General features: G+C 38.0%; 1 protein-coding gene across 6 annotated transcripts in view; it reads left to right on the top strand.

Annotated features, from left to right (window-relative positions):
• Positions 1 to 22,760, top strand: part of CNTN4 (contactin 4) — a 1,107,632-nt gene that overhangs the window by 488,688 nt on the left and 596,184 nt on the right. Inside the window, exon 1 of one of the 6 annotated variants that reach the window (XM_049862395.1) lies at positions 17,259 to 17,299. The exons of the other annotated variants lie outside the window; for them this stretch is intronic. The gene's annotated coding sequence lies outside the window, so the exon portion shown is untranslated. Of the gene's footprint in view, positions 1 to 17,258; positions 17,300 to 22,760 lie in introns of those variants that run through there. 6 annotated transcript variants of the gene reach the window in all.

Below are 22,760 nucleotides of genomic sequence, written 5' to 3' on the forward strand. Positions count from 1 at the left end.
ATGGTTGACCCCCATTGAGGTAAGGTCATATCAAAGTAGTACACTGAGTTTGAGCCCTGAAACTTTAAAAGGGAATATATTTTCATGATGTCAAAGCCTAGCATTTTTTTTTTTAGGTCGGGGAATATACTGTCTTCATTCTCTGTCCCAGAAGTACAACATTTGATATCATTTAAGTAGAAGTTGTAGAACATAAAGCTGAAGATGCCAGGCTCTAGAATTCTACCATATAGTTAAAATATTGGCTCCAGTGCTCAGTCCATTGTGACCTTAGGAAATTACTTAACCTCTCTACACATCACTTTTCTCACCCATATAATTAGGGAGAAATAATATCTACCATATGGGGTTATTACGAGTATTTAGAGAGTAGTATAGTCCTATCAACCAACTGGAGCCTGTGATGAGAGTGCATGAAAAGATGTAATGAATTTCTAAATTTGAGGAAAGAATTAGGCTTTATGTACATGCACTCTGTATGGGAAATTTAGAAAGCTGTATACTGCGTATTTCCATACATTATATTGGTACTGATATCGTGGCCACTGATGACCGTGGAATACTGTTTCAAAGATATATGATTGCTTAAGTTATGGAAGCCCCCTGAATTCAACAGGACAGGACATTTAGACTAGAGTTGTTAGCTCTAAGATAGTGCCTGGGAAGTCTGCAGAGTAATGTCAGTGTATAGAGCCCATTATCAAAGGATACAGAGCACTCTGAGTCCTTGCACTTGGGAGAGATCTAAGTCTGTAATTTGTCCATTGGTCACTGGGTTATTTTTTTCTACCTTTTAAGTGTAGCTTCTTGTTCATCTCTACCTTGCCTCATATTTCTCTCTGGATGTAAAGATTTAGCTTATATCTGATAAAAAGTGTTTACTGTTCAAATTATTTGGCAAAGGTATCAGCTTGTACTTCCAGGGAAATTTGAGCATCTAATGACCCAGGATATCAGATTCATCTTTACCACTCTAGCTATTCCCCTGGTATTTGAGCAGTGCCTTGGTCTCAGGGACCAAGATTATGAGACTATTTGGAAAGATAAATTTATAATTGCCACCCATCCATCCATTTATCCATCTATCTACCATAGCTGTTACTACATATAAAGCTCTTCTAATACTGTGTGACCTAAAGTAAGTACTAAGTAAACTGTTGTTACTATTATTGGCTAGTCTGAATTGACTCAATGGCAATTTTTTTTAATGTGTTTATATAGTATATGTGTGGAGGGGGAAGCTAGATCTTGCTTTTCTATTGTGATTTAGGTGAAAGCCTACAGAGCATATTAGTTTCTTGTTAAACAGTTAATATACAAATTGTTTTGTGACATTGGTTGCCAACCCCATGATGTATCAACACTTTCCTCCTCTTCACCCCAGCTTCTCTGTTTCTATCTGTCCAGTTTTCCTTTTGCTTCCTGTCCTCTGGTCTTTGCTTTTAGGCTGGTGTGCCCATTAGTCTCATATACATGATTGAACTATGAAACACGTCCATCATGTGTGTTATTGGGGCCCTTTAGACCTATCTACTCTTTGGCTTAACAGTGAACCTCAGAAGTGACTTCAATACTGAGTTTAAAGAGTGTCCAGGGGCCATACTCTTGAGGCTTCTCCAGTCTCTATCAGACCAGTAAACCTGGTCTTTTTTTTTTTTTTTAATTTTGTTCTATATTTTTCACCTGTTCTGTCCAGGACCCTCTATTGTGATCCCTGCCAGAGCAGTTAGTGGTGGTAACCAGGTAGCATCTAGTTGTTCTGGGCTCAGTCTGGTGGAGGTTGTGGTAGTTGTGGTCCATTAGTCCTTTGGACCAATCTTTCCAATGTGTCTTTGGTCTTCTTCATTCTCCTTTGCTCCAGCTGGGATGAGACCAGTAGATGTATCTTAGATGGCTGCTTGCAGGCTTTTAAGACCCCAGTTAGTACTCACCATAGTCAGATGTAGAACATTTTCTTTATAGACTGTGTTATGCCAATTGAGCTAGATGTCCCCCAAGACCATGTTCCCTAGCCCTCAGCCGAGTAGCGTGGTCTCTCAGGACATTTGGATGTGTCTGTGAAGCTTCTATGGCTTTCCCCTGGTCAAGAAGTGCTGACTTTCCCAGTATTGTGTACTGTCTTACCTTCACCAAAGTTAACACTTTAAGATTATGCAAGTATAAGAGAACAACAAATGGGTGCATTGTAAAAAATACAAATAAACAAAAATAAATAATCACAAATGTTGTTACCACCCAAATTAAATATAGTTAATATTTTGGCATGTATTTTAGCAGTTGACATTGGTTTATTTTTCTTTCTTCCATCCTTCCTTCCTTTCTTCCTTCACTTCTTTCCTTCATTCTTTAGTTTCCTTTCTTCCTTCCTTCCTTTCTCTTTCTTCCTTCCTTGCTCCCCCCCCATTTCTTCCCTCCTTTCCTTCCTTTACCCATCTGTCCATCCATCCATCCGCCTATCCGTCCATCCACCTATCCATCCATCCACCCATCTACCCATCCACCCATGCATCCATCCATCTGTATTTTTACCTCAAAGGGAGACCGCTTAAGGACCTGAGAGCAAGCCAACTGAAAAGTGAAAGAGAGCCAAAGGAGGGCACACTTCATGTTCTCTTCCTGGATTCACTATTCAGCTAGGTTATTTCTCCTGCAGAAGTAAGGAAGCTAAGCAAAAAATAAACTTGGGAGTTCATGTCCAATAGCACCCTTCTGGAGGCAATATGAAAGTTCTTCCTTTCCCTCCCTTCTCTCTCTGTAAGTAAACGATAGGGTTAGTCCCCTCCCCAACATTAGGTGAACTATTCCAGAGCTACGTAGCACTACATTTTGAATATTTTTTCTAAGTCAATAAATGTTTCTATATTATTTTTTGACAGTTTTAGTATATGCATTTTTTCCAATTTTTAAAAAAATATTAAATCTCTTCACAAAATTATGGGTTTGTATACTAACTTGTCTCTAACTTTTATTAATAATTTGAAATCTTGCAGAATGGTTTTGTAATTTAGATTTGAAACTATCTGTTATCCTTGTTAATTTTCATAATTGCTACTTTATGTATTTCTATTTTATGTTACAGGTAAATTATTAAATTGGCAATTTTTTTTTTAAAAAAAAGCACTAAATAATTAAACAGAGACATTGCATATTATCCATATTATGGATTAAAATAATTCCCCCCAATAGAAATGTTGAAGCCCTAACCCCTGGCACCTGTAAACATGACCTTGTTTGGAAATAGGATCTTTGAAGTTAGTATCATTAAGTTAACATGAGTTCATACTAGGGTAGCGTTTGTCCTAATACAATGTGTGTGGTGCCTTATAAAAAAAGGAGAAGACACATAGAGACACAGACACAGAGAGTAGTTAGCCATGTGAAAGACAAAGGCAGAAATTAATCTATAAACCAAGGAACACCAAGGATCACCAGTTATCACCAAATGCTAGGAGAGAGAACAAATTCATCCTTAGAACAGATTAACCCTCGTAGTCCTTGGAAGGAATCAACGCACTCAGCACCCTGATTTCAGACTCTGAACTTACTAACATCTTTATAAATGATAAAAAAAAAAAAAAATGAAATTATCAAGGATTTTATTTTACTTCGATTCAACAATCAGCATCCATGGAAGTTGCAAGAAATCAGATGACGTATTGCAAATTGAGCAAATCTGTGACAAAAGACCTCTTGAAAGTTCTTAAAAGCAAAAATGTCATTTTGGTGAGTGAGGTGCACCTGACCCAAGCCATAGTATTTTCAATCGTCTAACACACCAGAAGAATGAACAAATCAGTCTTAGAAGAAGTACAAATTGAATGTTCTTTAGAAGTAAGAATGGGGAGACTTCATCTTGCTTACTTTGTACATGTCATCAGGAGAGACCAATCACAAGAATATCATGTTTGGTAAAATAGTGAAGATAAAGGAAACCGTCAATCAGATGGATTGACACGATAGCCACAACCATGGTCCCAAACATATCAAAGATCATGGAGATGGCACGGGAACTGACAGCATTTTATCCTGTTATACATGAGGTTGCCATGAGTTGGAGCTGACCGGACAACAACAAAGCCTTTTTAAATGTGAAACAATAAAGTTTTGTTCTTATAAGCCACCCAGTTTGTGGTATTTGGTTACAGCAGCCCTAGGAAACGAATATGATACCTAATGGTAGTTATTTTCGTTTTTGTGTATTCACACCTATCTTTTGCCCATATGCGCATGTAGTTGACATGTTTCTAATTCTAATGTTCATATATGTATGTGTATAATGCTCTATAACTTGATTTATTATTTAATATGTTATAAACATCTTCTGTTTTTTATTACCTTCTTTAAATATTATGAATGACCATACAATATCTCATCAGATTTATATACCCTAAATATTATTGACCTATTCCCCATTATTGAACACTGAGTTCTCTTACAGCTTTAATCCACTAAAATTTGTGTTGTACTACTAATGATTATTCTAAAAGTAGGAAGAATAGGTCAAAGGTTATGAAATTTTGTTTTCTTTCAGATAATTATTTCCATAAGTATTATCCACAAGAAAGATATTGGTGAAAATGACTAATTTAGGATGACAATTTATTCTGGAAATGAACTTAAACCAGTGATATAGAAAATAGTAATATAAGGTTAAGATTTAATTCTGATACTGAACTTTAGTGCTTAGAATTCTCATTTTCAGAATATATTATATTCTTGATTAGGTGAATGTTTTGGCTGTTCATATGAACCTCAGATTGCCCCATACCTGCAACGTACATATGTACCTTGACAGTCTTCAGAATCCTACCTGTTGATATGTGTCTTGGAAAAAATAAGTATATTTTTCTTAGTTTACCAACCTCATTATTTTCATCTTATTCTCTACCTAAGATGATAATCTTAAAAATGAAAGTATTTGGAAATGCCCTAGGTATAAATCCCCAAAGAGATTCAATGTAAGAATCCCATGTTATTTTCACTTAGAAAACAAACTTTGACTCCTTGTCGTTCACCACATAGGCCTAATGCAAAAATCAATGAGGTGTTCTACTTTCATGAGCATGATTTCTTTTAATCTACTTCACAATAAAGGAGAGTGTATGAAGTGAGTGCTATGAGTAAACAGATTCCCAAGGTTTGCTCCCTTATGTGGAATACCTACATGCTACAAAGACTATGTATAATCTTTGAGATACAGTTTGTTTTCCTCTGATAGCTGATATTTCAGAATGGGAAACAGTTTGCATCAGGGGGTGCTCTTTGGTATACCATGACCTGCCATTGATCACTTTGCCTTTACGGGTTTAGAGCTAGGAAGGAACCCAGAGTCATTCCTAAGTTTTTTCCTTGCAGGGTTCAATAACGATGTTGATAGAATGTCTTTAAAATATACAGTTCATCTATTAAAAAGAAAGTGGTAGAGAAAGAAAAAATATGCCATCATATGCATCATCGATGGTGTATCAGCAAATATGTTTTGAGTAAACTAATAGATGATTAGGAAAATTCAGGAAAAGCCATACAAAGAAGCCAATATAATTTACCAGCCATGCTATTTCTTTGTCTCCCTTTTAGAAGTTTATTTCTTTTTGTGATTGGTAGTGGACTTGAGGGATGATGTGTTTACATTTTAAAATGTACCAAATCATAGTTTGATTGCATGGACTTGCATCATACTGCTTGACATTACTCTTTGGATTACCAGATAATGAGTTTGGAGCCATATGTCTCATGGGTACTGAATATTAATTTCTCTTACAACAAAACAGAAAGTAGTCATTTGAGAGGGTAGAGGTGAGAAGGAGAAAGTAGAGCAGAAAAGAGAAAATAGAGTAGGGGATAAAATTTTACTTGTCCTGCTTTCATTCTAGATATTGGATGTCATAAGTTATTTCCTCCTACTGTAGCTGGCCTCACTAGTCTTACAAACATGAAAGATGTTTCGATATGATTTATCCACTCTAGAAATTTGAAATATAGATTATTTTCAGACATGAAATAGTGATATAGTTATTAAAGTAATGAATTCCATAAACACTGTTGTTGTTAGGTGCCATCGAGTTGGTTCCAACTCATAATGACCCTGCATGACTGAGTAGAACTGCCACATAGGGTTCCCAAGGCTGTAGTCTTTATGGAAGCAGACTGCCCCATCTTTCTCCCCCAGTGGCTGGTGCGTTTGAACTGCCAACCTTTTGGTTAGCAGCTGAGCACTTAACCAATGCGCCACCAGGGCTCCCCTCATAAACACTGCAGTTAAATAATTACTTGTCAAAAATATTCAGGGCCAGTTACTGGGAAAAGTAAATTTTTCGTAACAATGTTTTACACGTTTCATTTGTCTTGATCCAAGGTTGATTAAATAATTTGTAATCCATGCTTACTGAACATTTGTTTAATTTGACTGTTAACAGAGGAGAAGTAGATGAAAAGGATAAAGTGCAAAGATTTTGTCAATTAATGATTGTATTCATAATAATTTACTGGGAAATGCAGGGATATTGAAATAATAAATTAGGGTCACAAAGCATCTCTTTTACAGATGGAGAAATTGAGGCTTATGAGATTTCTTGACTCATTACATAGCTAGAACTTGAACCCATATCTTTGTCCCCTACTCAAGTCTCCTGACTGTCTATGGATATACGCTGGGACTCAGGGCTAGATTCAGGGTGTTTGGACAATTATTTGTTTGCACACTTAAGCTCAACTGAATTTTGAAAATTCTCAAATATAGTACTTCTACATTAGCTGTTGTTTGTGACAACCTTGACAAGATGAATTTTGAAAATATGGAGTTGGGGTGTCACATGGCACTTTCCTTGAATGTTTCTTTGTAGTGATGAGGTAGGGGTTTAATAAATAGATAATATTAAACCATATGGTCATTTTTGTTTATTTATTTTTATTGTGCTCTAAGTGGAAGTTTATAATTCAAGTCAGTTTCTCATACAAAAACTTATACACACATTGTTATGTGACCCTAGTTGCACTCCCTACAATGTGACAGCATACTCCTTTTCTCCACCCTGTATTTCCTGTGTCCATTCAACCAGCTCCTGTCCCCCTCTGCCTTCTCATCTCACCTCCAGACAGGAGCTGCCTGCATAGTCTCATGTATCTACTTGAGCTAAGAAGCACACTCCTCAGCAGTATCATTTTATGTCTTATAGCCCAGTCAAATCTTTGTCTGAAGAGTTGACTTTGAGAATGGTTTTAATTTTGGCCTAACAGAGAGTCCGGGGACCATGACCTCTGGGGTCCCTCCAGTCTCAGTCAGACCATTAAGTCTGGTCTTTTTACTAGAACTTGAGGTCTGCATCCTACCTTTCTCCTGCTCCATCAGAGATTCTCTGCTTGTTCCCTGTCATGGCAGTCATTGGTGGTAGCCAGGCACCATCTCGTTCTTCCGGTCTCAGGCTCATGGAGTCTCTGGTTTATGTACCCCTTTCTTTCTCTTGGGCTCATGTTTTCCTTGTGTCTTTGGTGTTCTTCATTCTTCTTTGCTCCAGGTGGGTTGAAACTAATCGATGAATCTTGGATGGCCACTTGGTAGCTTTTAAGACACCAGCTGCCACTCACCAAAGTGGGATGCAGAACATTTTCTTAATACACTTTGTTATGCCAGTTGACCTAGATGTCCCCTGAAACCATAGTTCCCAGACCCTCGCCCCTGCTACTCTGTCCCTTGAAGTGTGTGGTTGCATTCAGGAAACTTCTTAGCTTTTGGATTAGTCCAGTTGTGCTAACTTCCCCTGTATTGTGTGTTGTCCTTCCGTTCACCTAAAATAATCCTTGTCTACTATCTAATTAGTGAATACCCCTCTCCCTCCCTCCCTCTCCACACTTGTAACCTAAACTGTATGCTCATTTATGAATTCATCACTTTTCTCTTCTAACAGAACGTCTTAGTGCACTATCATTAATCACATTTTGCAAATATTCAAGAGAAAAACACCTTTTCCATGTGAAGGAATCAGACAGGATAAGCAGGGTTGGTATAGAATTCCCAAAGCACTTAGCATCTCTTCATTCTTTCTGGAATAGATACAGTAGAAGGTAAACTTTGGAATTTTAAGACTACTCACTGTTCATGACACTATTTAGCCTACATTTGTCACATATAGTTGTCTGAGGATACCTGATATAACCTCTCCAAGACATTTCATTTAAAATTAATTGACAGTCAGTGGTAAAGGGTAGAGTCACTTAAAATTTGCTGAAGCAAGCACAGTGGTGTCTACCAGAGTATTTGTCAGATTGTTCTCAGACCGCCAAGGGCAAGATATGTGCTGAGAGAGGCTGTGCTGGTGCCACTAAGTTGGAGGCCTCCTTCAACTCTTAATTAGCCTGCAATGAGTGGAGACACCATCTTGACTGGCTATCTGGGATACCATTAGGCAGGGACACTGACCTTGGCAACTCTAATATTTATCTCTGCAGAACTGAGTTGTGAAATGAAAAGGCACTGCACAGGTGTTTCTAACTCTTTTAAAGCAGTAATGTGGGGCCAACATGTAGGTCATTAAAACTAACTACTGGTGTGTACTGTGACCAGCGCAGGATCAACTCGTTGCAGGTATCATCCTACCTTAGGGTCAGTAGCACAGTGCCCCTTGTTGTATACTGCCATTTTAGAAAAATTATTTTTATTTTTAGCCTGAACACAACAGCAAGTGAAATTATGTAGAGAGTAGTTGTTGATAAAATCAGCAAGGGTGCTAGAGGCAAGACTGGGTATGAAACAGCTGTAGCCAGCTGCCCTCTCAGCCACTACTTTTATCTCCTGGACAAATAAGAAGCCTGCAATTACATTTCGAGACTCTCGAACAGCCAGATAAGCAAAACAGGTCTTCTGCAGACCCAGGGTAAAAGGTTTGATAGTGAGATATGGTTTAAGGCCAAAGGAAGAGAAGTAGGAAAGAGAGAATAGCACAGGAAGGGAGACAGAGTCTCAGTAATGAACTAGCGGCAGAGGCTCTTCGGCAAAGAAAGGCTATAAACAAGAAGTAATCTCCCAAACACGGGTCTTAAGCTTCTGCAGTTTCTTTTTATTCCTAACGGCATGCCTAGCGACAGCTGATATAGTACAATTTCCCAGAATGTCAGATTGAGAGCTCCAGAAGGTTTATTTCTGCAGGAGATTAAGGTACAAATATTTTCAGATCAGTTTCGGGGTGGCAAGATCAACTCACAGCATGAGGCCTCTGCCATTATTGAGATGCTTTGTGGCAGTTTTTCTTCTCTCCTACCTAAAGTGGCAAAATCGCCTCTTGAGTCAAATGGAAGGAGTCAAATGTTGTCTCATTAGGTGTCCTGGGGAGAGAGTGGCATGCTTTCTGGGCTGGATCACAGGTCAAGATACAGGAAGAGGATTCAGGGCTCGCTGGTGGAACTGGAAGATCAGAAAGCACTTCACCATTCTCTGTTGTGTCAACAGTGGCCTTGCAAAGAAGCATTTCCACCCACCCTGTTATTACTGATGTCCGTATGTACTAGGAGAGCTGGACTAGAAATCACCAGTGTTAACACAGTTAATCGTATGAGAAGTCACAGCTGGATTGTGTATACGCCCTGCCATAGGATGCACAAGATAAATCCCGACTATTTACTTTCACCCCGATTGCTCTGGGAAACCTATTTTTTGTCAGTTGCACAAAATATATGGCTCACTGGCTACCATTAGTTTGAAAAATAAGGGAGGATATACTTTGGACTGAAAGGAGTAGAACTCTAATGGTACTGCAGCTGTAATAAAGAGCTAAGCACCTAACCTGATGTTTGAGAAGTCACTGGGTGAAGACAGAGCTGTTCACTTAAAGCACTCAGATGCAGAAGCAACCTTTTAAAATAAAACCCAGAGGAAAACCATTTAATAAACAAAGAATAAAGCATGCTGGAGTGGCAGTTGTGGAAGTCCAAGTGTAATCAAGTGTTTTCGTCTTCACACCGTGCTCCATTCAGTGGGAGCCCTAGGTCACCTGGGATTTGGGACTCAGAGAACAAAGGGCTTAGTGCTGGACTTCAATATACATTCATCTTTGGAGATACCGAGGGGCAACTCGGAGTTCACTCACTTCACTGCTTCATCGATTTTCACTACAGAGGCCTGACACTGTAAGGGATGATAGGGAACCAAAACACAATTCCATTGCTTCACTCACTTCCAGCCCATTCCCTCATTCTCCAGTATGAATCCAGATGTTGCAGAGAGTTCATGGGGCAGGGTAAGAAATCCCTTTGTTATGTTCCTTGTTATACAGTTGGTTTTGATTCATGGCAGCCCCCACTGTGTTCAGAGTAGAATTCTGCCCTGTAGAGTTTTTATGGCTGTGACCTTTTGGAAAGCAGATTGCCAGGCCTGTCTTCTGAGGCGCCTCTGGGCGAGTTCAGACCACAAACCCTTTCAGTTAGCAGCAAAGTGCCTAACCATTTGTGCCACCCAGTGACTGAAAGGTCACAGTCGTGAAAATCCTGTGGAGCACAGTTCTACTCTATAACCCATGAGGTTGTCATGAGTTAGAATTGAGTTGATGACAACTGGTTTTTTGTTTTGTTTTGCTTTGCTTTTTGCTGTTTTAACAGACTATCCCAAGACTGCCTCAAGGATCAGAATGGTGTTCTCTCTATAAGTGAATATATCTTTTACCAAGCTAATGTCCAATGTTTAAGGACTTGTTTTTCATTAAGTATTCTTTTACATACATCCATTAAGAAATGTTTCCTTGTTGATTTCTGCACAGGGGACATGTGTGTGTGTGTGTGTGTGTGTGGTGTGTGTGTGTGTGTGTATTTCTGTGTCAGTCAAAAGCTAGCTTGGTATGTAGGTGAGGAAGGGGCAAGCCTGTCTCTGCTAGGCATTTAACCTTGCTTGTTTTGTTTATATCTGCCCTGTTTTTTTTCACCTCTGAGAACACACAAGAGGACCCTTGTTGTCAATTTATTATTTATTCAGAAACCTTTTTTGATATAGCAGATATACTTTTTTATGAACTCAGATGAAAGAATCATGATAGTTAAAATAAAACATTTCTAAGTCAAATTAAATCTTACTCTGAGATGCCAGTTGCCAAGAATCATGATCAGTCCTGTAACAAACAGCCATCAATGTTTCCCTTTTTGTGGAATTATTCATGGGTTGGGCTTAAGTATTTCAGTAAATAAAGAGGACCCACTCCTCAGTGCCTCAGTGCTCCTTCGGGAAGATGAGAAGAAAGGTGACCCCTTTACAATCATGAGCAGATTATGGGCATCCTTGTATATTTTTAGACAAGCTTGATCCTACCAAAAAAGTTGAAAAATATTGTTATTCGTCAAACCATCCAAAAAAAAAAAAAAGTTTTGAGCACTTTTAAATATGCTGTGCTAGGCATTTTGATGGAATATATGTATATATATATACACCCAGTGCCATCGAGTCGATTCCGACTCATAGCGACCCTATAGGACAGAGTAGAACTGCCCCGTAGAGCTTCCAAGGAGTGCCTGGATTTGAACTGCTGACCTCTGCTGACCCTTGGGCTGGCAGCTTTAGTACTTAACCACTACGCCACCAGGCTTTTCCATATAAATATATATATATATATAAAGATACAGATCATATTCTATCCTTAACAAACTCCCAGTATAATTGGGAAAGGAATATAGATACGGAATGAACAAAATGCTACTATAAGAGACAAATTGCAATTCAATCACATACAGATGATGTCACAAAGGAACATTTGGTTGAATGAATAGTAGAAATAATAAATGGTGTAGGAAAGGAAAAGTAAGGGAAATGCCCATGCACTATCCTGGTCTCAAAGGTAAATGGGAGAAAATGGATTTAAGCAGAATCCTCAAGGATTGTTAGGATTTACACAGCTTGTTCAAAGCAGAAAGGGCCTCCTAACATGCAGGAAACTATGAAGGCAGGAGACAGAAGTGTGCTAGGTCTGATAGTGATGATGACATTAGTTAACTTTTGTTGAATAATTATTTTTATAAATATGTTGGTGAGTTGCTTCCGACTCATGGTGACTCCATGTGTGTCAGAGTAAAACTGTGCTCCATAGGATTTTCAGTGGCTGATTTCCATTTTTTTTTTTTTTGGAAGTAGATTGCCAGTCCTTTTTTCCCAGGTACCTCAGGGTGAATTCAAACCTTTACCCTTTCAATTAGTGGCTGAGCAGGTTAGCCATTTGTACCACCCAGGGATTCCGAATACTTAGAAAGTTCCATGTAATATTAGGTAATCTTGACCACTGCATATAAGACAGATTTAAGAAATTCCAAAGGAAGAACTTAGTGGCTTATAGGATGTGGGTGATAGGAGTGTAGGGAATGAAGACTAAGCATTGGAAGAAATCAACAATGACCCCAATCCTCAAGCTTGGGCGACTGAAAGAGTAAGGTATAGGTTTAGCTGAAATATGGAAGTCTTTTGACAGAGCTGGTTATGAAGAAGAGATCAGATTTGTTTATGAGGTGGTTTTTAGTAAGTTAAATGGGATGATTCAAGGGGAAATACTCAGTAAGCAGTTAGAAATTTGGGGCCTGGAATTTCAGGGAGAGGCATTGTTAGAGAGATAGAGTTAAGAGTCACATGACTGGGCAAGGTAGCCGAAGTCACCAGGGTGTTTGTGGGAGGTTTTACATCTAGAGGACAGTGAGACAGTGTGGGCTTTCATTTTTGTTATGTGCGAAGATAACATTAATAATCAAGTTTCTCATGATACTGTCCAAAAGTCCACAAATCCAAAGAAATTATTTCCCTCTTTCTATATCATAGGGATATACAGATTAAGGCATAGTAAAAATCAAAAACAAAGGAACAACCCCGCAAAAAAACAACCTATATATGTGAGTTGTTAAGTGACAAGCAATGGAAGAATCGGGGGAAATCAAAAAGTGAATCTGCAAAGAGAATGCAAGGTATGGAACAAGCAGAACCTGCCAGCTCTCTTGATTCCAGAGGTCTGGGGAGCTCGCGGTCACGTTTTGTGTTGATTCCTTAAGAAGCTGGGGAGGGCTTAACTTAATGGAGATCCTTATCGATAGAGAAATGGTGCATTTTTCTGAAATCTGATGCAACTTTTCAAGTAGGGAAGGATGTCAACTGGAAAATCCAAAATGTGTGTGGATGGCAGAAGAAGGAAAGGGTTTGACTGTCTGTGTGCATGCGTACATGTATGTTTATATGTATCTGTATGAGTGTGTGTGTATGTGCTTGAGAGTGGGTAGGCCTCCATACACATGCACACGTGCACACACGCACACACATCTTCCTCCTTGTTGTTCGGCCAAAATTAGAATAGTTTGAAATAGCCAAAGATGCACGAACTTAAGTGATACCTAGACTTATAAAAAAAAAAAAAAAGACTTATGTTAGGACAAAAACGGTAAACTTATTTACATCACAATATTATTTTGAAATGATCATAGAAAAACATTTTTGAAAAAAAGAAAAAGAACTAACCATTTCTTTCATAGTGATTGCGGGGATAATACCATGGCACATTGGGGTCTTAGGCTGGAAGTGTTTTGAATGTAAAATGAACGCAACAACACACTTCTCTAATGGAGACGTACAGATATGCGTTGATCATCACCTCTCTCACTTTCTATTAGGTTATGTATGATACATTGTCAATAACCAACTTCAGTTGGAAAAATGCACCATTTCTCTATTGATAAGGATCTCCATTAAGTTAAGCCCTCCCCAGCTTCTTAAGGAATCAACACAAAACCTGACCGTGAGCTCCCCAGACCTCTGGAATCAAGAGAGCTGACAGTTTCTGCTTGTTTCATACCTTGTATTCTCTTTGAGGGTTCACTTTTTGATTTCCCCAGATTCTTCCATTGCTATTGGAATTTCCATTGTTATTATTTTTGCCTTTACTTATTAATAGAACCTCTCATTTGCAACCTAAATACTACCTTTGTCTTGTTTAAAGAAACGGGAAAGCATCAGACAGGAAATGAAAATGGACTAAAATGGATACTCAGAATTTCTTGCTACCGGATTCGGTACTTAAAACAAGACACCCCTCCCTTCCAACCAAGGAGACAAAACAATCTGTCTTCACTGTCTTCTCTATCAAGAATGATTTTCTTAATTTATAAAATGGAAAAAAAAATGTATAAGGTGGAACTGAATCCTAAGATAAGTAAGGCCAGAGTCAAGGAGCACCAAGTCTCTCTTAAATGGATCTCTCCATCTAGGCACCAATGGACGTAACTCACAGCACTTTTATGAACAAAGCAAAGGTGTTGCCGTAGAAACCATTTAGAATAGTTTTTCAAAAATTCTGGAAATCTGGGAGAGCTTCAGAGGACTGACAGAACAACAATTTCATTTGGACATTTAAACATAGATTAAAAAAATAAATTCTGGACAGTACAGATAAGGCAACACTTCGTTGGCCACCGGAAACACCTGCCGCACTAGTGATTTAGAGAACATAGGCTTAATATACACGGTGTACAAAGAAGGGTGCCAAGCACGCTGAGAGAGATGCAGAATTCAAAGGATATGGACTGTACCTACACTCAGAGATCTCACATACCGGTAAAGGAATTAATATGCAATTATAATACAAGTCGAGATTTTATAAGTACCGAAAGAAAGAGAGACGGTGCCTTATTATTCAGAGCAAAAGTGGTGACTTTGACCTCTGAGCATCGGTTGTAGTAAGTTGCCATCAAGTCAGTTCCGACTCATGGCAACCCCGTGTGTGCAGAGTAGAACTGCTCCATAGGGTTTTCAAGGCTGTGATCTTTCAGAACCAGATTGCCAGGCCTTATTTCCGAGGCCTTATTTCCAAGGCTCCACAGGATGGGTTTGAAATGCCAACCTTTCAGTTAGTAATCATTTTAAAAAGGAGTCATAGAATAGGGAGCCAGAATACAACCATGTAGGAGATATACAGCAAACTAATGCATGGAAATAACAATTTGATTGGAGAACAGATGCCTACTGGGGAGACTGGGAGATGTGGCTGGAAAAATCAGTTGGAATTTGACTGGAGATAGTCTTACAAGGAAGGTATAGTACTGTAGTGTGGTAGAAGGAGGGATGGAGTGGGAGTCCAAAGACTGGAGTTCCAGTCTTCTGTCTGCCACTCAGTCATGCACAATGTGTTCTTGAGAGTCATTCAATCTCCTTGGCATGTGCACTTCTCACCTGGAAAATGATGGTGCCCAATTTGGAACTGATATGTAATCCCACAGTGAATACTATACGGTGAGTTTTCTTCCAAAGTTGGGGTAAATTGCCAAATTATTAGTTGAAAGCCAGCTGAAGTAGTTGACTAGAATTTAGGAACCCTATTTGTTAATTTTTTTTTTTTTTATTTGTTAAAGGAGCCCTCGTGGCGCAATGGTTAAGTGTTTGGCTGCTAACCAGAAGGTCAGCCGTTTGAATCCACCAGCCACTCCTTAGAAGCCCTATGTGGCAGTTCTAGAGTTGGAAATGACTCATTGGCAATGGTTTGGGTTATTTTATGAAACTTTGGTGTTTTTAAATATAAGAATCATACTCAGCCTGTAGAGATACTTGAAAACTGAAATCTATCATGGGACTAGGAATAGTGAATTGGACTTGTATATCTCAGCTAACACTCATTCTGGGACAGATACTATTTAAAACATTGTATCTCTATATGTTTGTTTTTTTATTGTTTTATTCTATTTCACAGCACATTCAGTTGAATTCATTTAAATTTATATGTATAATGCAGTTTAAGATTTATTCCACAAAGAACAAGAAGTGGAAACCATACCAGTTGAGGGAAAATTGAGAGAACCTGGCATGGCCAAAATTAGCAATATAAAAGTTGGTAGGATTAAGTGATAGCTCCTTTACTTAGATTCAAAGAAACTTAGTGCTCCAAAGTAGTGATGTCAAGATGACTTAATATAATTCCTAAACCCAGCACCAAAATTCCTAGGGAGGAAAAAAAAAAATCCTTATTAGTTGACTTCACATTTGCAAGAGTCAAGAATGTATGAACTGACTGCCAGTAACAGTGAGGATATTTTTTCAGTTGTCTTTTGTATATTGAGAAGGAACTGAGAAATAAGAGTAGTGAAAGGTCTAAAGACAATGTCATGAATCACGTGGAGAAAAAGGAATTTAAAGACTTTACTGAGTTGAATAGTTTATTTCAAATATTTAAACTGTTCACATGGAAGAGAGATTAAACTTATTATAGTTTTCTGAATGTGCCTATAAAATGAAAAAGGGGATTATCCAGGTTTAAAAAAGTATATATGCATAGCCAATAAAATGGTAATAATTAAAACCAGTAGTAGAAAAGCCTGCCATGTGAAACAGGGAATTCCCTGTTATTGGACATACTCAATCTGTGACAGACAGGGTTCCTGTTATGATATATGCTAGAGACCCCTTCCAAATCGAAGATGCTGGAATCCTGAAATGTTGAATGATTTTTGAGTTTTTAGACACTTTAGACATATATATATGCATAACTTTAAAATAAAAAGAAAAAACTTAGGCACAGTTAATAACTATTAATTACTAAACCTCACACTAACCAGTTTTATATTTTCTCATTTATGTAGAAGGAAACTAAGGATGAGAAAAGCTTAACAACTTGCCAAGTAGGCAGAACCAAGAACAAAACCCAAGCCTTCTAGCTCTGCAGAAATATTCCAGGAGAATTTTATTTAGAGGAATCAGAGCCCCAGAATTAAACACTTGTTTAAAAATATTTTCCCATCAGCAATTATGTGTATTGAGAATGATAGAATTAGCTGTCTGTCAATGTATGGTCTTTAGTGTTATCCCGGAAAAGCATTGCCTAGTCAGTGACCTCATTAATACAAGCAATGTGCATTGATGAAAGACTATATATAAATTATTACTAATTACCAATAATTGGTTGGCTTGCACTCTTTTTATTTTTCTGAGAATAATGAAGTACTACTTTGCTATAACCTCAGTTTTTGTCTTTATAGGCCACTGTTTTACTTTGAAACTGTAGTCAAAGTACAAAATATCAAAGCCCCAAGACCAACTTTGGTTTCTAAAATGGGCCTAAAGGCATTTAACAGTTTCTCCCAAGGGATCAGATGTCAAATATGATGGTTACCAGCACACAGAGAGAAAGGGGCTAGAGCCAGAAACCGATAGCATTATCTATCAAATGCTTTTGGAGATGTAAGCTCAAAATGATGCGGGAGAGGAAAACAGATGAACAATTTCCAGACTAATCCTGTTTAATTATAGAAATGGAGACAACTCTTATTTCTGGAAGTACACGCATCACTAGTTTTTAGAAGCAACCATTCCGTGAGTAATTTCTTGCAATTTTATTGTTTCCTGTTGGACTAATGACCAAACAGGTTGATTCTATCAATTTAGGAAATAATGCTGAATGTGGCCTGAACCAAACTAATATTTGAGTTAGTTTAATTGTATAGATTAACAATTGAGGAAACAAAAAAAGTTCATTTTTACTAGGCATTAAACCTGTGTATTTTCTTGAACTACCAAAATGAAATAAAAAATTAGATCATTGGACTATTTTATGTACTGTACATGAATTGATATTTCATTTAGATCAAGTCCACCTCATAAACCTTGTTCAGTTCTAGTCCAGCATTGTCAAAATTAATATTTATCATGAAGATTCTATGGCACTTCAGGATACCAGCATGATTTTTTTTTCAAATTATCCGATAAAGGTTCAGTTGTCTTCAGTAAAACTTCCAGTATGTATAGTTTTTAATTAATTAATTAACTATCCATGAGTTATTTTAAGCAAATAGGATCTTAATTAATGTCAGACTTCTTTGGGATAAAGGTGTTTATATTTGTAAGCTTTTATGTGCAAGTTTAAGAACATGTATTAATTAGTTTCCAATTAGAATTTAAAGCAGAAAAATTCAAATCTATTTTGCTTAGTTTCCATTTCAGTTTTGAAAACGCTGCTGGTCAACTCTGTGTGTAGGAAAATGAAGCTTTCTCAAGTTTTGTAGATCACTTCATTTTGCATTTGGAAGCCCTCAACTTGTACGGTTTTGTATATGACATCAGCAATGGGTTCAACTGATTCAGGTAGGGCTCGCTTATCATACCCCCTCAAAAAAAAAAAAAAAAAAACAGCTGTTGAGTCAAGCCTGATTCACGGTGATTCCGTGTGTGTCAGAGCAGACCTGTGGCAGACCTGTGCTCCATAGGTTTTCAATGGCTGACTTTTCCAAAGAAGGTCTTTAAATGATAGCTTCTGAAAAGAACAAAGCATTACTGTAAATCAAGTATCAACAAACTTTTTCTGTAAATGGCTAAGTAGTAACAATTTTGGGCTTTGCAAGCCATATGATCTCTGTTGCAGCTATTCACCTCTAGCATTATAGCATAAAAGCAGACATAGGCAATACCTGAATGAGCATGTATGGCTGTGTCCCAATAAAAATTTATTTACAAAACCAGGTATTGGCCTTATGCCATAGTTTGCCAGTCCTCACTGTAGATGACACACAGCTACATGTCCCAAAGTGAGGTAGTTTGGAGGAGCTTTAGTTCCATAATATGCTCACGGATAAAAAGGAACTTAAAGGCAAATAAATTACACAGAATACCTCTTCTTTTACACACTCAAATCCCATGTCATCCTAGTAAAATCTGGGAGAAGTCCTGCAGTAAAATGATCCATCTGTGCTGGGTAACGCAGTTTCTCAAACAGATGAGACCTTGGAATTATTTTTACCATATTAACTTTTAAAATGTATTGGGGAATCCTTTGATCTAGAAACAAGCTTCCAAACTGATAAGTTAGGTATCTTTATAGGCTAGCATATGCTTATCTTTAATGAAGTCTTTTTAAATATTCAAGCCAACTCACATATTCTCCACAAGGTAGCCAGGGAAAATCCCAACCTTAAGTAGTCCTGAGTGATTTTCTGATTTTTCTTTTCTTGGGTTCTGACCATATTAGTTGTGTGCTGACAATTTGAGCTATTGGACTTACTCTGCTTTTTCTTCACTAGTTAAATGCAGTATAGTTTAGTTCGATTCAGCATACATTCACTCTGCGCATACTTTCTAGGTACAGGGAAGGTACAGGAGGTGTACCAATGACTGAGACAGATTTTGTCTCTCGTTTCAGAACAAAAGTTGCAATGCCGTATGCTAAGGGTTCTAATAAGGAAAATTCTGGATGCTTCCACAGCACATACTAACCCAGAAAATTCTGGATGCTGCCACAGCACGTGCTAAAAGTACTTAAACCACTATCAGGACGCCAAAGGAAGCTTTGCCATGGAGGGAAGGAGGCAGGGGGAGCAGCAGGTACAAAGAAGCAAGAAAACATCTCCAGATGTATCCATCTAACACATAGTTCACAATGCTGTATTACGGATTTCCACCACCCACTTGTCAGTCTGTTGTACTGTGGTGGCTTGTGTGTTCCTGTGATTCTGGAAGTAATGTCCCTGGTATTTCGAATACCAGCAGGGTCATCCATGGTAGACAGGTTTCAGAGGAACTTCCAGACTAGGACAGACTAGGAAGAAAAGCCTGGTGATCCACTTCCAAAAATTAACCAATGAAAACCTCTTGGATCACAACAAAACATTGTCTGACTCACTTACCTTGGTCATGTCATCAGGAGGGATCAGTTACTGGAAAAGGACATCATGTTTGGTGAAGTAGAGAGCGCCAATGAGGACAAAGGAACCCTTGGTTGGATGGGTTGATACAATAGCTGTAACTGTGGACTCAAACATGCAGTGATTGTGAAGAGGGTGCAGGACAAGGCAGTGTTTCGTTCTGTTGTACAAAAGGTCACCATGAGTAGAAGTCAGCTCTACAGCAGCTATCTGACTATCTAATACGGATTTATGCTGGAGAAATGGTTGGGAGTTGGAGTAAGCAGGTCTTTACTGGCTCTATGAAAGCGTTTAAGGCAGGTGGGAAGTTGGGGAGAGTGACAAAATCAGATTTGCACTGTGATGATACAGTTCTGGCTGGAGTATACAGAATGGATTGGAGGGGCTGGAATGCTCAGGCATGGGGCTCTTCTTAAGCTCCTACAAAGCTGTCTTGTTGGTGGCCCATCACTCCAGATTCTTCCTTCAGACAGGTAATGTGCTGCCAAGCCTCCTAGGCTATGTTAGGAACCCAAAAGCTAGGTAGTTTTTTTTTTTTTCTTTTCTCTCTGAAACCATCTGCTTACTATTGTTGACATTAACATTAAAGGGTCTTTTGATTTGGAGGCTGTATGAAACTATAAAGAGTGTATAAACATTTTTTTTAATTTTCAAAAGAAGGAATTATTATGTATTTGTAGCTAGAAAAAAATGGCACAAAGAAACTAGCCTGATTGTTATACCTAAAGGAAATGATTAAATGTGAAGACAAACCTGGGCATTTTTTCCTTGGCAACAGCAATTAACCTGGAAGAGCCTTGTGTTAGGTCTGTTTTAAGACAACAGAACTCGTGGGCATATAAATATAAAGAAGTATAATTACACACCCAGCCTGTCCTTGTGCACCTGCACCATGTACTTACTAATGCATGAGGTGTTTTTAGAAGTTACCCTCCATTAGATTGCAGCATAATGTTACATTAATTTAATAACAATATACAAAATGTGTCTATCATATCCAGCCTAGCACAGTGAAGCACTTAAATAGATCTAAGGTTTTTTAAATCCTTTCATTGTACAGAACAAATTATATTGTGTTAAGCACTGGACCCTGGTGGTATTGTGGGTTAAGCACACAGCTGCTAAGTGAAAGGTCTGCAGTTCAAACCCACGGGAGAAAGATGTGGCAGTTTACTTCCATAAAGATTACAACCTTGGAAACCCTATGGGGCAGTTCTGCTCTGTCCTATAGGGTCACTATGAGTTGGAATCAACACAACAGTAACAGGTTTGGTTTTAGTTTATATGTGTGTATATAGACATACACTCGCATATGTATAAAATTTCTAAGATTCAAACTTAAGGGTCTGTAGATTTTTTTCATTGGTACCTTTTGAGGTTGTAGTTGAAGGTTGAGGAGTGAATGTTATAAGGAAGTGGAGCAGTAGTTAAAGGTGGAAACAACCTAAATGTCCATCAAGAGATGAGCGGATAATCAAAATGTGGTATATACATATGATGGACTATTACTCAGCCATAAAGAGAAATGAAGTCCAGATACATGCTACAACATGGATGAACTTCAAAAACATTATGCTGAATGAAGCAAGTCAGTCACAAAATGACCAATAAGGCGTGACCTCACTTTTATGAAATACCTAGAATAGACAAATATATACAGATAAAAGTTTATTAGTGTTTGCCAGGGGCAGGAGGAAGGGGTAAGAGGGAAGTATGGTTTAGGAAGCACTGAGTTTTAGTTTATTATGATGGAAAACTTGGCAATGGGTATTGGTCAAGGTATACAACATGATTGCTACAACTGGTGTCTCTGAATTATACATGTGAAAAATGTTGAATTGGCAAATGTTTCACATTTTAAATAATATAAAATGTGTACGTATATATATATATATATATATATATATATACACACAATTTTTTTAACAATAAAAAAAGAAATGAGACAAAGCCATTGTTAGGACTTGGGGATTTGGATGGAGGATGTGCTTCCTTAGAATCTATGTTGAAATCGACAAACAAGACAAGTAATACATTTCTTCTCTAGCATTTTTTCTGGCTTCTCTGAACATGCTCACCATGACTACCAGGCTCATTCCTCAAACATGTGAGTTCAGGAAAAAGTAGAATCTCTCGAAAGGAGCTGATGCTAGAATGAATGTTATAAGAACAAGTCTGTTGTTATAATATTAGCCATTTTCATCACCATTGTCGCCATCCCCAGTTGAGGGCTTACTATGCACCAAGAACATAGTTAGTATACATACAACAAGGAGCGCCTGGTGGATTTGAACTGCCAGCCTTCTGGTTAGCAACCGTAGCTCTTAACCACTGTGCCACTAGGGTTCCACTGAATTCTAGTTAGTAAAAAAAAAAGAAAAGAAAAAATTCCCTTTGTGGCACTCAGCTGGACACTTGGAAACAATTTTATTTATGCAGGTTACTCTTCTCCTTCCACCAAGGTCACTATTTTCCAAAGGTTTTTCTGGTTTCCCTCTAGTGGGTTTCATAAGTTAACCTTAGAAACAGTTTGAGCCTGAAATGTAATGCTGGAAAAAATCAGATAAGAGCTTGCATATGTTAAGAAATAGATAAATAGAGGCACCAAGAGAACATTTTTATCACGTTATTTTTCTACATTTGAAGATACTGTTCTGAAAGTTGCAGCTGAAAGGTAGTGAGACTGGTAAGCAATTAAAACAAACAAAAATTTTAGTTGTGTGTATTCAGGCACCTTTCAGAGAAGTCATAGAACTGGATTTTCCTAAAGTAAATTAAACTCCTTTTCTTTTTTTTTTTTTTCTTTTGTCAGACCTCAAAGCTAGCCTCAGCCTCAAAACTGATGCTATCACTAATTAAAATTCTGTTTTCAAAAATGATTTTGTAGATAATCCAACTATTTCTTGATCTCCACAGGTAATTGCATTACTACATTTCTCTTTCAAACATGTCCACCCTGCTAATGGAAGGAGGAATTTGGTGTCAGGATTAAAACCAAAACTATAATATTGTTGCTATTCCCATTTTCATATTTTTATCCTATCTTTAGGTAGATCGCACATTTCAATGCAAAGAACTCACAGAGTAGTAGGAGATGAGAACTTTAGGGGAAACCTGTCTGCTGTATTTTTAGCAAGCAA

This window comes from Elephas maximus, chromosome 20 (assembly GCF_024166365.1).
Source record: "Elephas maximus indicus isolate mEleMax1 chromosome 20, mEleMax1 primary haplotype, whole genome shotgun sequence".
Classification (NCBI taxonomy): Eukaryota; Metazoa; Chordata; class Mammalia; order Proboscidea; family Elephantidae; genus Elephas; species Elephas maximus.